Raw genomic sequence first — 15,307 nt, 5'->3', positions numbered from 1 at the left:
ATCAGAGATATCAAGTCAAGTGGGCCTTAGGAAGCATCACTATGAACAAAGCTAGTGGAGGTGATGGAATTCCAGTTGAGCTATTTCAAATCCTAAAGGATGATGCTTTGAAAGTGCTGCAGTCAATATGCCAGCAAATTTGGAAAATTCAGCAGTGGCCACAGGACTGGAAATGGTCAGCTTTCAATCCAATCCCAAAGAAAAGGAATGCCAAAGAATGCTCAAACTACAGCACAATTGCACTCATCTCACACACTAGTAAAGTACTGCTCAAAATTCTCTAAGCAGGCTTCAAAAACATGTGAACTGTGAACTTCCAGATTTTCAAGTTCTGCTTTAATGACTATGCCAAAGACTTTGACTGTGTGGATCACAATAAACTGCGGAAAATTTTGAAAGAGAAGGAAATACCAGACCACCTGACCTGCCTCTTGATAAATCTGTATGCAGGTCAGGAAGCAACAGTTAGAACAACAGATTGGTTCCTAATAGGAAAAGGAGTAGGTCAAGGCTGTAAATTTCCACCATTCTTATTTAACTTGTATGCAGAATACATCATGAGAAATGCTGGGCTGAAAGAAGCAGAGCTTGAATCAAGATTGCCCGGAGAAATATCAATAACCTCAGATATGCAGATGACACCACCCTTATGGCAGAAAGTGAAGAGGAACTAAAACACCTCTTGATGAAGGTGAAAGAGGAGAGTGAAAAAATTGGCCTAAAGCTCAACATTAAGAAAACAAAGATCATGGCATCTGGCCCCATCCCTTCATGGCAAATAGATGGTTAAATAGTGGAAACAGTGGCAGACTTTAATTTTTTGTGCTCCAAAATCACTGAAGATGGTGATTGCAGCCATGGAATTAAAGAATGTTTACTCATTGGAAGAAAAGTTATGCCAAACCCAGATAGCATATTAAAAAGCAGAGACATTACTATGTCCAACAAAGGTCCACCTAGTTAAGGCTATGGTTTTTCCAGTAGTCATGTATGGATGTGAGAGTTGGAGTATAAAGAAAGCTGAGTGCTGAAGAATTGATGCTTTTGAATGTGGTGTTGAAGACTCTTGAGAGTCCCTTGGACTGCAAAGAAATCCAACAAGTCCATCCTAACGTGAATCAGTCCTGAATATTCATTGGAAGGCCTGATGTTGAAGCTGAAATTCCAATACTTTGGCAACCTGATCTGAAGAGCTGACTCATTGGAAAAGACCCTGATGCTGGGAAAGAATGAGGGCAGGAGGAGAAGGGGATGACAGAGGATGAAATGGTTGGATGGCATCACCAAGTTAATGGACATGAGCTTGAGTAGATTCTGGGAGTTGGTTTGGACAGGGAGGCCTGGTATGCTGCAGTCCATGGAGTGGCAAAGAATCGGACACGACTGAGCAACTGAACTGAACTGAAGGAAACTTTTCATGCATGCAACGATGGGCACAATAAAGGACAGAAATTGTATGGAACTAACAGAAATAAACGATATTAAGCAGAGGTGGCAAGAATATACAGAAGAACTGTACAAAAAAAGATCCTCATGACCCAGATAACCATGATAGCTTGAACACTCACCTAGAGATAGACATCCTGGAATCCAAAGTCAAGTTGTCCTTAGCAAGCATCACTATGAACAAAGCTAATGGACATGATGAAATTCCAGTTGCTGCTACTGCTACTGCTGCTGCTAAGTCGCTTCAGTCGTGTCCGACTCTGTGGGACCCCATAGACGGCAGACCACCAGGCTCTGTCGTTCCTGGGATTCTCCAGGCAAGAACATTGGAGTGGGTTGCCATTTCCTTCTCCAATGTATGAAAGTGAAAAAATAAGTGAAGTCACTCAGTCGTATCCAACTATTTCAAATCCAAACGATGATGCTGTGAAAGTGCTGCACTCAGTATGCCAGCAAATTTGGAAAACTCAACAGTGACCACAGGACTGGAAAAGGTTGGTTTTTATTTCAATCTCAAAGAAAAACAATGCCAAAGAATATTCAAACTCCTGCACAATTGCACTTATCTCACACACTAGGAAAGTAATGTCAAAATTCTCCAAGCAAGGCTTCAATAGTACATGAAACATGCATTTTCAGATGTTCAAGCTGGATTTAGAAAAGGAAGGGGAACCAGATATCAAATTGCCAACATCCATTGGATCATCGAAAAAGTGAGAGTGTTCCAGAAAAACATAACTTGCTTTACTGAGTTAGACAAATCCTTTAAGTGTGTGGATCACAACAAACTGTGAAAAGTTCTTAAAGAGATGGGATTGCCAGACCACCTTACCTGTCTCCTGAGTAATCTGTATGCAGGTTCTAACTGTTCTAAACAACAGTTAGAACCAGACATGGAACAGCAGAATGGTTCTAAATTGGGAAAGGAGTATATCAAGGTTGTATATTGTCACCTTGCTTACTTAAATTATATGCAGAGTACATCATGTGAAATGTCAGGCTTGATGAAGCACAAGCTGTAATCAAGATGGCCGGGAGAAACATCAATAACCTCAGATGTGCAGATGATACCACCTTTATGGCAGAAAGCAAAGAACTAACAGAGCCTCTTTGAGAAAATGAAAGAGAAGAGTGAAAAAGTTGGTTTAAATCCCACCTTTCAGAAAACTAAGATCATGGCATCTTGTCCCCCCACTTCATGGCAAATAGATGGGGAAACAGTGAAAGACTTTATATTCTTGGGCTCCAAAATCATGGCATATGGTGTCTGCAGCCACGAAATTAAAACACTCTTGCTCCTTGGAAGAAAAGCTCTGACCAACCTAGACAGCATATTAGAAAGGAGAGACATTACTTTGTTGACAAAGGTCTATTTTTTCAACGCTATTGTTTTTCCAGTAGTCATGTATGGATGTGAGAGTTTGACTATAAAGAAAGCTGAGTGCCAAAGGATTGATGCTTGTGGATCATGTTGAAGAAGACTCTTGAGAGTCCCTTGGACTGCAAGGAGATCCAACCAGTCCATCCCAAGGGAGTACTGTATATTCTTGGAAGGACTGATGCTAAAGCTGAAGCTCCAATAATTTGGCTACCTGATGTGAAGAACTGATTCATTGGGAAAGACCCTGATGCTGGGAAAGATTGAAGGCAGGAGGAGAAGAATACAACAGAGGATGATGTGGTTGGATGGCATCAGCGAGTCTAAGGACATCAGTTTGAGTGAGCTGTGGGTGTTGGTGATGGACAGGGAAGCCTGGTGCGCTTCAGTTCATGGGGTCACAAAGAGTTATACACGACTGAGTGACTGAACTGAACTGAGATACACAGCAAATTCCCTTTGGCTATCCATTTTACACATGGTAATATAAGTTTCCAGGCTACTGTCTCCATACATCCCACCCTCTCCTCCACTCTCCTGTGTCTGTGAGTCTGTTCTCTATGTTTGTTTCTCCATTGCTGCTCTGCAAATAAAGTCTTCAGTACCATCTTTCTAGATTTCATATATGTGCATTTGTATACAATATTTGTCTTTCTCTTTCTTGCCTACTTCCCTCTTTATAATAGGCTCTAGGTTCATCCACCTAGTTTGAACTCACTCAAATGTGTACCTTTTTTATGGTGGATTGATTACACCACAACTTCTTTATCCATTCATCTGTCAATGGACATCTAGGTTTCTTCCATGTTCTAGCTATTGTAAAGAGTGCTACAATGAACACTGGGGTACATCTGTCTTTTTCAATTTTTGTTTTCTCAGGAATATGCCTAGGAGTGGTATTGATGGGTTGTATGGTGGTTTTAGTCTTAGTTTATTAAGGAATCTTGGAGAAGGCAGTGGCAAGCCACTCCAGCACTCTTGCCTAGAAAATCCCATGGATGGAGGAGCCAAGTAGGCTGCAGTCCATGTGGTCGCTAAGAGTTGGCCGCGACTGAGCGACTTCACTTTCACTTTTCACTTTCATGCACTGGAGAAGGAAATGGCAACCCACTCCAGTGTTCTTGCCTAGAGAATCCCAGGGATGGCAGAGCCTGGTGGGCTGCCGTCTATGGGGTCGTACAGAGTCGGACACAACTGAAGCGACTTAGCAGCAGCAGCAGCATTAAGGAATCTGCATGCCATCTTCCATAGTGGCTGTATCAATTTATATTCCCACCAACAGTACAAGAGGGTTCCCTTTTTTCCAAACCCTCTGCGCCATTTATTGTTTGTAAACTTTTTGATGATGGCCATTCTGATCATCCAGTCAAAGCTATGGTTTTTCCAATAGTCATGTATGGATGCGAGAGGTGGATTATAAGGAAAATTGAGTACTGAAGAATTGATTCTTTTGAACTGTGGTGTTGGAGAAGATTCTTGAGAGTCCCTTGGACTGCAAGGAGATTGATCCAGTCATTCCTAAAGAAAATCAGGCCTGAATATTCATTAGAAGGACTGATGTTGAAGCTAAAACTCCAATACTTTAGCCACCTGGTGCAAAGAACTGACTCATTGGAAAAGACCCTGATGCTGGGAAAGATTAAAGGCAGGAGGAGAAGGTGATGACAGAAGATGAGATGGTTAGATGGATGTGAGTTTGAACAGTTGATGCTGGACAGGGAAACCTGGTGTGCTGCAGTCCATGGTTTTGCAAAGAGGCAGACACAACTGAGTAACTGAAGTGAACTGAACTGATTCTGACTGATGTGATGTCTCATTGTAGTTTTGATTTGCATTTCTCTAATAATAAGCAATATTGAACATCTTTTCATGTGTTTGTTAACCATCTGTATGTTGTTTTGGAGAAATGTTTGTTTTTTTCCCCACTTTTTGATTGGGTTGCTTTTTTTGTGTGTGTTTTTGTTTTGTTTTGTTTGTTTGTTTTGTTTTTTTTGTATGAGTTACATGAACTGCTTGTATTTTTAGGAAATCAATCCTTTGTCATTTGTTTCACTTGCTGTTTTTTTTTTTTTTTTCCTCCTATCCTGAGGGTTGTCTTTTCACCTTGCTTATAATTTTATTTTGCTGCACAAAAGCTTTTAAGTTTACTCAGGATCACTTTTAATTTTGTTTTTATTTCTATTATTCTAGGAGGTGAGTCATAGAGGATCTTGCTTTGATTTATGTCATCCCGTGTTCTGCCTATGTTTTCTTCTAAGGGTTTTATAGCCTCTGTCTTATATTTAGGTCTTTAATTCATTTTGTGTATATCTTTCTATGTAGTATTAGGAAGTATTCTAATTTCATTCTTTTGCATGTAGATGTCCAGTTTTTCAAGCACCACTTATTGAAGAGGCTATCTTTGCCCCATTGTATATTCTTGCCTCCTTTGTAAAAAATAAGGTACCCATAGGTGCATGAGATTATTTCTGGGCTTTCTATCTTGTTCCATTGGTCTATATTTCTGTTTTTTTTTTTTTTTAAAGCTTTTCATCCTTTATTTATTTATTTATTTTAATTTAATTTTATTTTTAAGCTTTACAATATTGTATTAGTTTTGCCAAATATCAAAATGAATCTGCCACAGGTATACCTGTGTTCCCCGTCCTGAACCCTCCTCCCTCCTCCCTCCCCATACCGTCCCTCTAGGTTGTCCCAGTGCACCAGCCCCAAGCATCCAGTATTGTGCATCGAATCTGGACTGGCGACTCGTTTCATACATGATATTATACATGTTTCAATGCCATTCTCCCAAATCTCCCCACCCTCTCCCTCTCCCACAGAGTCCATGAGACTGATCTATACATTAGTGTCTCTTTTGCTGTCTGGTACACAGGGTTATTGTTACCATCTTTCTAAATTCCATATATATGTGTTAGTATACTGTATTGGTGTTTTTCTTTCTGGCTTACTTTACTCTGTATAATAGGTTCCAGATGCCCATCAGCAGATGAATGGATAAGAAAGCTGTGGTACATAAACACAATGGAGTATTACTCAGCCATTAAAAAGAATACATTTGAATCAGTTCTAATGAGGTGGATGAAACTGGAACCTATATTTTTGTTTTTGTCCCAGTACCATACTTTCCTGATAATCATAGTTTTGTAGTATAATCTGAAGTCAGGAAGGCTGATTACTCCAGCTCCATTCTTTTTCAAGACTGCTTTGGCTAAACAGGATCTTTTGTGCTTCCATATGAATTGTTAAAATTTTTGTTCTAGTTCTGTGAAAAGTGCCCATGGTAATTTTATAGGGATCACATTGAATCTGTAGATTGCATTTGGTAGTATAGTCATTTTCACAATATTGATTCTTCCTATCCAAGAACATGAAATATTTTTCCATATGCTTATGTTATCTTTGATTTCTCTCATCAGTGTCATATACTTTGTGTACAATTCTTTTGTCTCCCTAGGTAGATTTATTCCTAGATATTTTATTCTTTTTGTTGCAGTGGTGAATGGGGATTCATTCCTTAATTTCTCTTTCTGATTTTTCATTGTTAGTATATAGGAATGCAAGTGATTTCTGTGTATTGATTTTGTATCCTGTGACTTCGCTAAATTCACTGATTAGGTTTAATAAAATTTTGATAGTATCTTTAGGGTTTTCTATGTATAATATCATGTCATCTGTGTACAGTGGGAGCTTTACTTCTTTTCCAGTCTGGATTCTTTTATTTTTCTTCTCTTACTGCTGTAGCTAAGCAGTCTTCCAAAACTATTCTGAAAATAATAGCTTGAACATCCTTGTCTTCTTCCTGATCTTAGGGGGAAAGTTTTCCATTTTTCACCATTGAGAATAATGTTTACTGTGGGGTTATCATACATGGGCTTTACTATGTTGAGGTAGGTTTCTTCTATGCCCATTTTTTTTGGAAGAATTTTAATCATAAATGGGTGCTGAATTTTGTCAAAGGGTTTTTCTGCATCTATTGAGATTATCGTATGGTTTTTATCTTTTAGTTTTAATATGGTGTATCATATTGATTGATTTGCATTTATTGAAGAATAGTTGCATCCTTGGGACAAACCCAACTTTACCATGGTGTATAAGCTTTTAAGGGCTTCCCAGGTGTCTCAGTGGATAAGAATCCTTCTGCCAATGCAAGAGAAGCCTGTTCGATCCCTGGGTTGGGAAGATCCCCTGGAGGAGGAAATGCCAACTCACTCTGGTATTCTTGCCTGGGAAATCCCATAGACAGAGCAGCCTGGCAGGCTATAGCCCATGGAGTCAGAAAAGAGTCAGACATGACCTAGTGATAACATAAGCTTTTTAATGTGTTGCTGAATTCTATTTGCTAAAATTTTGTTGATTTTTGCATCTATATTCATCAATGATATTGGCCTGTAATTTTCTTTTTTTGTGTTGTCTTTGCGTGGTTTTGGTATCAGGGTGATGGTGGTCTCATAGAATAAGTTTGGAAGTGTTCCTTCCTCTGAAATTTTTTGAAACAGTTTTAGAAGATAGGCATTAGCTCTTCTCTAAGTGTTTTATAGAATTCGCCTGTGAAGCTATCTGGTCCTGGGCTTTTGTGTTTTGGGAGATTTTTGGTCACAGTTTCCATTTCAGTGCTTCCAATTGGGTTGTTCATAATTTTTATTTCTTCCTGATTCAGTCTTGAAAGATTGAACTTTTCTAAGAATCTGTCCGTTTCTTCCAGGCTATCCATTTTATTGCCATATAGTTGTTCATAATAGTCTCCTATATTCCTTTGTATTTCTGCATTGTCTGTTGTAACCTCTCCTTTTTCTTTTCTTTTGGAACCTCTCCTTTTCATTTCTAATTTTGTTGGTTGGATTCTTTTCTGTTTTTTCTTGATGAATTTGGCTTAAGGTTTATCAATTTTGTTTATCTTCTCAAAGAACCAGCTTTTAGTTTGTTGTTTCTTTTATTTCTTTTTCATTTATCTCTGCATTGATCTTTGATTTCTTTCTTTCTGCTAATGTTGGTGTCTTTTTGTACTTCTTTCTCCAGTTGTTTTAGGTGTAAAGTTAGATTGTCTATTCAATGTTTTTCTTGTTTCTTGAAGTAGGATTGTACTGCTATAAATTTCCATCTAAGAACGGTTTTTGCTGCACCCCATAGGTTTTGACCTGTCATATTTTTTCATTTGTTTCTATGAATTTTTTAATTTCCCTTTTGATTTCTTCAGTAACTTGTTCATTATTTAGAAATGTATTGTTCAATCTCCACGTGTTTGTGTTTTTTACAGTGTTTTTTCCTTGTAATTGATATCTAGTCTCATAGCACTGTGGTTAGAAAAGATACTTAACACAATTTCAATTTTCTTAAATTTACTGAGATTTGATTTGTGACCCAAGATGTGCTGTATCCTGGAGAATGCTCCATGTGCACTTGAGAAGAAAGTGTATTCTTTTGCATTTGGATGGAATATCCTGAAGATATCAATGAGACTCATCTCATCTAATATATCATTTAAGACTTGTATTTCCTTATTAATTTTCAGTTTTGATGATCTTTCCATTGTTGCAAGTAGGGTGCTAAAGTCTCCTATTATTGTTGTGTTACTGTAAATTTCTCCTTTTATGTCTGTTAGTGTTTTTCTTATATATTGAGGCATTCCTATGTTGGGTGCATAGATGTTTACAATTGTTATGTCTTCCTCTTGGATTGATCCCTTGATCATTATGTAGTGTCCTTCCTTATCTCTTATAATATTATTTATTTTAAGGTCTACTTTGTCTGATATGAGGATTGGTACTCCAGTTTTCTTTTGCTTTCCATTTTCAGAGACTATATTTTCCATCCTCTCACTTTTAGTCTATATGTCTCTTTAGGTCTGAAGTGGGTTTCTTGTGGACAGCATATAAGGTAGTCTTGTTTTTGTATCCATTCAGCCTGTCTTTTGGTTGGAGCATTTAATCCATTTACAGTTAAAGTAATTATATATATATATATATATATATATATATATATATTTCTATTGCCATTTTTTAAAATTTTGGGGTTTGTTTTTGTAGATCTTTTTCTTCTTTTGTACTTCCTGACTGTACAAGTTCCTTTCACATTTGTTGTAAAGCTGGCTTGGTGGTACTGAATTCTCTTAACTATTGCATGTCTGAAAAGCTTTTGATTTCTCCATCAATTTTGAATGAGATCCTTGCCAGGTACAGTAATCTTGGCTGTAGATATTTCTGTTTCCTGCCATTCCCTTCTGGCCTACAGAGTTCCTGCTGAAAGATCAGCTGTTAAACATAAGGAGTTTCCCTTGTATGTTACTTGTTGCTTTTCCCTTGCTGCTTTTAATATTCTTTCTTTGTGTTTAATGTTTTTAGTTTGATTAGTATATGTCTTGGTTTATTTCTCCTTGGGTTTATCCTGAATGGGACTCTTTGTGCCTCTTGGACTTGATGGACTATTTCCTTTTCCATGTGGGAAAAACGTCAATGATAATCTCTTCAAAAATTTTTTCATATTCTTTCTTTTTCTCTTCTTCTGGGGCCCCTTTAATTCAAATGTTGGTGCATTTAATATTTCTCCAGATGTCTCTCAGACTATCATCAGTTCTTTTTAATTTTTACTCTCCAGCAGTTATTTCCACAATTTTATCTTCCAGCTCATTGACCTGTTCTTTGCTTCAGATATTCTGCTATTGATTCCTTCTAGAGTATTTTTAATTTCAGTAATTGTGTTGTTGGTCTCTGTATGTTTGTTCTTCAGTTCTTCTAGGTCTTTGTTAATTTATTCTTGCATTTTTCTTCATTCTGTTTTCAAAGTTTTTGATCATCTTTACTATCATTATTCTGAATTCGTTTTCAGGTAGTTTGCTTATATCTTCTTCATTTATTTGGACTTCTGTTTTTCAAGTTTGTTCCTTCACTTGCAGTATTTCTCTGCCTTTTCATTTTTTTTTTTAAACTTATTGTGTTTTAGGTGTCCTTTACCCAAGCTTCAAGGTTGAATTATTTCTTTCTTTTGATTTCTGCCCTCCCAGGTTTGGTCCAGTGATTAGTGTAAAATCCATATAGCATGGTATTTGTGTTGAGTTTTGTTTGTTTGTTTTTCCTCTGATGGGCAGTGTTGAGTGAGGTGGTAATTCTATCTACTTATGATTTGGTTTGTATTTTTGTCTTGTTTTTGTTTGGATGAGGTGCCCTGCATAGGATGCTACTGGTAGTTGGGTGATGCTGAGTCTTCAAGTGGTTTCCTTTGTGGGTATTCTCATGATTTGATACTCCCTAGGGTTAGAGATTCTCTGGTAGTGTAGGATCTTGGAGTCAGTGCTCCCACTCCAAAGGCTCAGGGCTTCTTGACCTTTGGCCATGAACAGAGATTCCACAGGTGGTTTGTTATGGCACTAAGGGAGATTAAAACAAATACCCAAAAATGAGAAATCAAAGATGAACTCCATACAAATGGCAATTACAAAATCAGGCAAATGATAATCAAAATAATGGAATATATACATGTACATATATACCCATAAGCAAAATCAAATCAGTTCAACAAAAATAAAGTAGATTGACCCAGCAAACAAAGGAAACCAAAAATGATATCCACCAGTAAAGAACAAAACTAACTAAGGGACAAACTGGAAAAACAACAAGAACAACAACAAAAACAAAAAACTAAAGCAAAGTGACAACTGTGGAATAAAACAATGAAGACAAAACCATCAAATAAGGTGAGAAAAAGAAATTAAAGAAAGATTAGGTATGCAAAGTTAAACAGAGATAGATAAAGAAGATTTGTATATATTAAAGAATAACTGCAAGAGGAAAAGAACACTAGGAAAAGCAGAGGAATAAATGTATAAAAATAACAATAAGTTTAAAAACTTAAAAATTAAAATTGAAAAAGGGAAAAAAAGGAAAAGGCAAAAAAAGAAAAGGAAAATTCCACAGAGCTGCAAAAGGCCAGTGTAGAGGCAGAGGTTTATAACAGCAATAAAAAAGAGTGAGTGACAAGAAAATAAAAGAAAATAAACTCAAAGGCTTAATTAGATTCCATAGTGCTAATAAAATCAACAACTACAACAGAGGGGTGAAAAAAGGAAAAAAAAAAAAAGAAAAAGAAAAAAGTCCAAAAGAAACTACAGAGTAAGTCAAAATAAAAGAATAATAAGTAATAAATATTTTTCTTAAGTCACTGCTATCAGCATCCTTTCCCTCCCTGGGAGTCACAGTCCACTTTGCCTCCCTGGGATGCTCTCTAACACTGCACTCGTCTCTGGACCTGCTGTGGGGGCGACTCTGGTCCTGCTCCTGTATATTCTTGCCTCCAGTGTCCATAGCTATCAGAACTAGTGTGTTTTCTTTTATGTGAGCTCTCAATGTCCTTTTATATATTCCATAGACACAGAGTCTGCCTAGATGATTGTGTGGCTTTAATATGCAGCTTGTACAGCTGGTCTGATGGTTTTGAGTCTTCTTTCTTAGCCACACTGTCAATGGGTTTCAGTTGTGGTTTTATTTCCACCTCTGCATGTGGGTCATCCACTGTGGTTTGCTCCTGTGGTTGCCCTGGAGGACTTGGGTCTGCTCCAGTGAGGGCCAGACGTGGGGGTGTTAGCTACTTGGCTTGCAGCGGTTCTGGCAGCACCAGAACTCAGGGAAGTTGGCAACTAGAGCAGCAGTAAATATACTGCTCTTGAAGAGCAAGGCAAAACACTATTAGCCAATACACTCCAGTATTCTTGCCTGGAGAATCCCACTGGCAGGCCACAGTCCACAGGATTGGAAAGTATTGGGCATGACTGAAGCTTCCCCATGGGCAAAGACACAAGGCTTTTTGCCTATTGCAGTTCTTCCCCAGTGAGGGTTGAGCATGAAGCTGGTGCAGCTGCTTGAGTTGTGGGGCCCCTGACAGTGTCAAGTATGCAGGGACACAGAATGCCTCCAGCTCAGGAGATATAGCCCTATCAGAGTCTTTTTTCAAGCCTCTGGTAGCAGGTGATCAGAAGGCCTTTTTGGCTAGTCTTTCTCTGTAGCTCTGCCCATTCAGGCACCTAGAAGGCTCCCTTGCCTGGGGCCCTTCTCTGTTGTTCAGTGCATCAGGCACATAGAAGGGACCCCTTGGCCCGGTCCTGCTCTGTTGATTGGCCCATTAGGCACTTAACGAAGCACCCTGGGTGGGTCCTACTCTGTAGTTTGATGAGTCAGGCGCTTGATGGGCCAGTCTTTCTATTGTTCAGCTGCCAATGCTGGAGTGTGGGGAAAGAGAGGCTACAGTGATGGCTTCACCTCCTATGCATGACTCAGCAGTTTCGCCTTGCTTCCATGACTGCCTGCCTTTCCTCCACAGGCATTTCCCACCATAATCACCTCCCTCATGTCCCCTCGGTTCATCTCTCTGCAGTCAGCAGCAGCTCTCACTCTGGGATTGTTCCACAATCCCTACACTCCAGCTCCCAGCCACTGTGCCTTCTAGAGGACCTGCCTCCCTGTCCAGCTTACATATGGCTGCAGCAAAGACTGTCTGATTCTCATTCCATTTAGGCTGCCACAGATCAGCTGCTTCACTTTCAGCCTTAAATGTTTCTCCTCTGACCCAGACAATTGCCCCAATGTGGGGATCAGACTCCCGCTTCAGTTCCCCCACCCATCAAGGGCTGGTCCAGTCTCATTAACAATCCTGTTTTTTTCCCCCTAGTTCCCTCATCCTGCCAAGTTTTGTATGGTTCTACATATTGTTTTCTGATGGTCAGCTACTCCAGTCCAGTCTCAGCTGGTGTTTTGCAAACATTTTTGTATCTGGAGATGTATTCCTGATGTATCCATGAAGAGAGATGTACTCTATATCCAACTATTCCTCTGCCGTCTTGTTTTCTGTCATTAGCTTTTTAAGTCAATATTTTTTCTCATGGTTTTGAAAGTCTTTCATAATTTCACTTCACATGTCACTGTACCTTAAGTCAATCTTGTTCTTATCTGAATTACTGCTTTTGATCTCTCATTATCTTCACCTAAAATGTTCTTTTCTTTTCATTTGTCTATTCCAATCCTATCCATCTTCCAACTTTTGCTTCAAATTTCATCTGGTCTACACTTATGCTGAATTGATTTAAACATTTTCAGTCAATATTTATATTGTCTATATCAGATAATTCAGTGGTTGATTTTTTGTATATTATATTCTTCTTTGACATTTCATACTCATGTTGTCACCATAAGGTAAACTATTTGAAAAATTTTTTTCATCATTCTCATAGAGCTCTGTAGAATCATGAGTAACTAGCAGATATTAATACATTTTCACTGTAATGAAAAATGATCCACTCTATTTTTCCTAGCATCTGATTGTGGCTATCACTCTGTGATCACCATAAGTAAAATCTCTGCTACAAACCATGGTTTTTAAAAAAATGATGAAATGAGTTGCCAGTCCAGGTTCGATGCACGATGCTGGATGCTTGGGGCTGGTGCACTGGGACGACCCAGAGGGATGGTATGGGGAGGGAGGAGGGAGGAGGGTTCAGGATGGGGAACACATGTATACCTGTGGTGGATTCATTTCGATATTTGGCAAAACTAATACAATATTTTAAAGTTTAAAAATAAAATAAAATTAAACACACACACACACAATGTAATTCACCTCGTTTAATTCCACTTGCACTTGGTACCAGCTTTCTTCTAGAATAAAATATTTAGGAACTTTTAAATTTTATTATAAACATCTTTTGAATTTTTATAAATAGTAATTATCAACATAAGTAAGTGTGGTCTAGTAGGACAGTAGAAAAATAATAATTATTCCTTAAATTGTGGAAAAGTTGGGAGCTTCAGTAAAACAGAACTGCTATTGTTCATGTTCTCTTTGCTTTAATTAGGCCAACTTATCCTAGACATAACCTAAGACTATTAAAGAGAAACAGAAGAGTGGAATAATTCTTCTGACAAAAGGTCAAGTTAAAATAAAATACCACAGAGGGTCACGGTAGTGTCCTACTTTTTTTTTTTTTTAAACAGGGACAGTGGCACTTCACATTGTAGTGCTAAAATTGCATTGAGCTCCTGTGGGAATTAGATATCCTATAAGACAGGTTCAATGCTATTTAAGATTGTTCTAGTCAAAGCCTCCATCATGCATAGGTTAAGGATTTAGTGTAGAGAAAAAAAATCGTATCAGCTTATAATGTATAACACCACTTAAACTCTAAAGTTCAATAGCTATCTTAAGTTCAAAGCATCTTTTAATAATTATCCTCTGAACTTCTATGAGCCATCAACTGTTACTAAACTTTTCATCTCATTGAGGTTATATAAAATCATAGTTAAGCTTATAAAAAGTTAAAATATAATTTTATCAATTCTTAGTAGCAAAACTACAATTCTAAAAATATATTCAATTCATAATAGTTATATATATTTCTCAATCTCCTTTATAGATGGCAAATATTTTTAGTCTTTTCTAAATTTTATCAGCAATATCACTAAAGCATTTCCAGGAAGGTGACTCAGAATATTGACAGTACTTTATTTTATTGCACTATTGGAAACCAAGTGCTGAAGTTGTGAACTATACGTTCAAAGAATTGCTTTATGACTCATTGACTAGAGGTAAGGGACAAGTGAAACCTATTAAGGTGTTTCCAAATAATATATAACATCACATAATGGAAACCTGTTTCTCAACTGATAAGTCAATTTATCACTTCTGATTCATTGATTGATGAAATCAGATAAGTAAACACAAAATGATTAAGATGCAACTTGTGTCTTCAACAGGTTCATATTAGTGTGTATGTGCATGTGTATGTGTATGTGTGTGTGTGTGTGTATGTATGTCAGAGAGAGAGAGAAACATTACACATACAAGTATTATTACAGCAGAACTCAATTTATGTTTTGAATCTATTTTATCAGGAAGGAAGAGCATGATCTTGATTATTTTTATGCTCTTTTCCCTCTTTTCCTTGGAATTGTGACAAAATCCTACGAGTACATGTAGATCTAGGGCTATGAGTGTGTTTGGGCAGGAAAAATATGCCCCCTTAGGTATTTACTGACACATGTAAGCTGTAAATGAGCACACACTACAGAGCCAGTCATTCACTCGTGTCCCTTCCACAATATTGCCTCCCTGGATTTCTAACCCTGCATATGGAGTAAAGACACCTTTGTTCTCAGATTCCACATCTCTGATATGTCTCCAAGCATACAACCAGGAAAGCATGGCATTACATCCTACAAATCCCATTTACTTCTCTGTTCTCATTACTACTCTTCTTATTCATCATGATTTTTCTTCAGATACAATTTCTCTGCCCCAGTGTTCTTTGGTCTTAAATAACTCACACGTTATTTACATCTAAAGGTATAAACTTTTGGAAATGTACATGCAGAGATCAACAAATGGTTTCCATTTTCTGCTTTCATGATCCTCTCTCCTTAAAAGAAGGAACTCCAAAGTTCTAACTTCTTTTTGGAAGATGAAGTAGGGTTGGACTGTGATTAGAAATAAGGAAATGATTTT

This window comes from Bos javanicus, chromosome 12 (genome assembly GCF_032452875.1).
Source record: "Bos javanicus breed banteng chromosome 12, ARS-OSU_banteng_1.0, whole genome shotgun sequence".
In the NCBI taxonomy this organism is placed as follows: domain Eukaryota; kingdom Metazoa; phylum Chordata; class Mammalia; order Artiodactyla; family Bovidae; genus Bos; species Bos javanicus.
Note: the sequence above shows the minus strand (reverse complement) of the source record.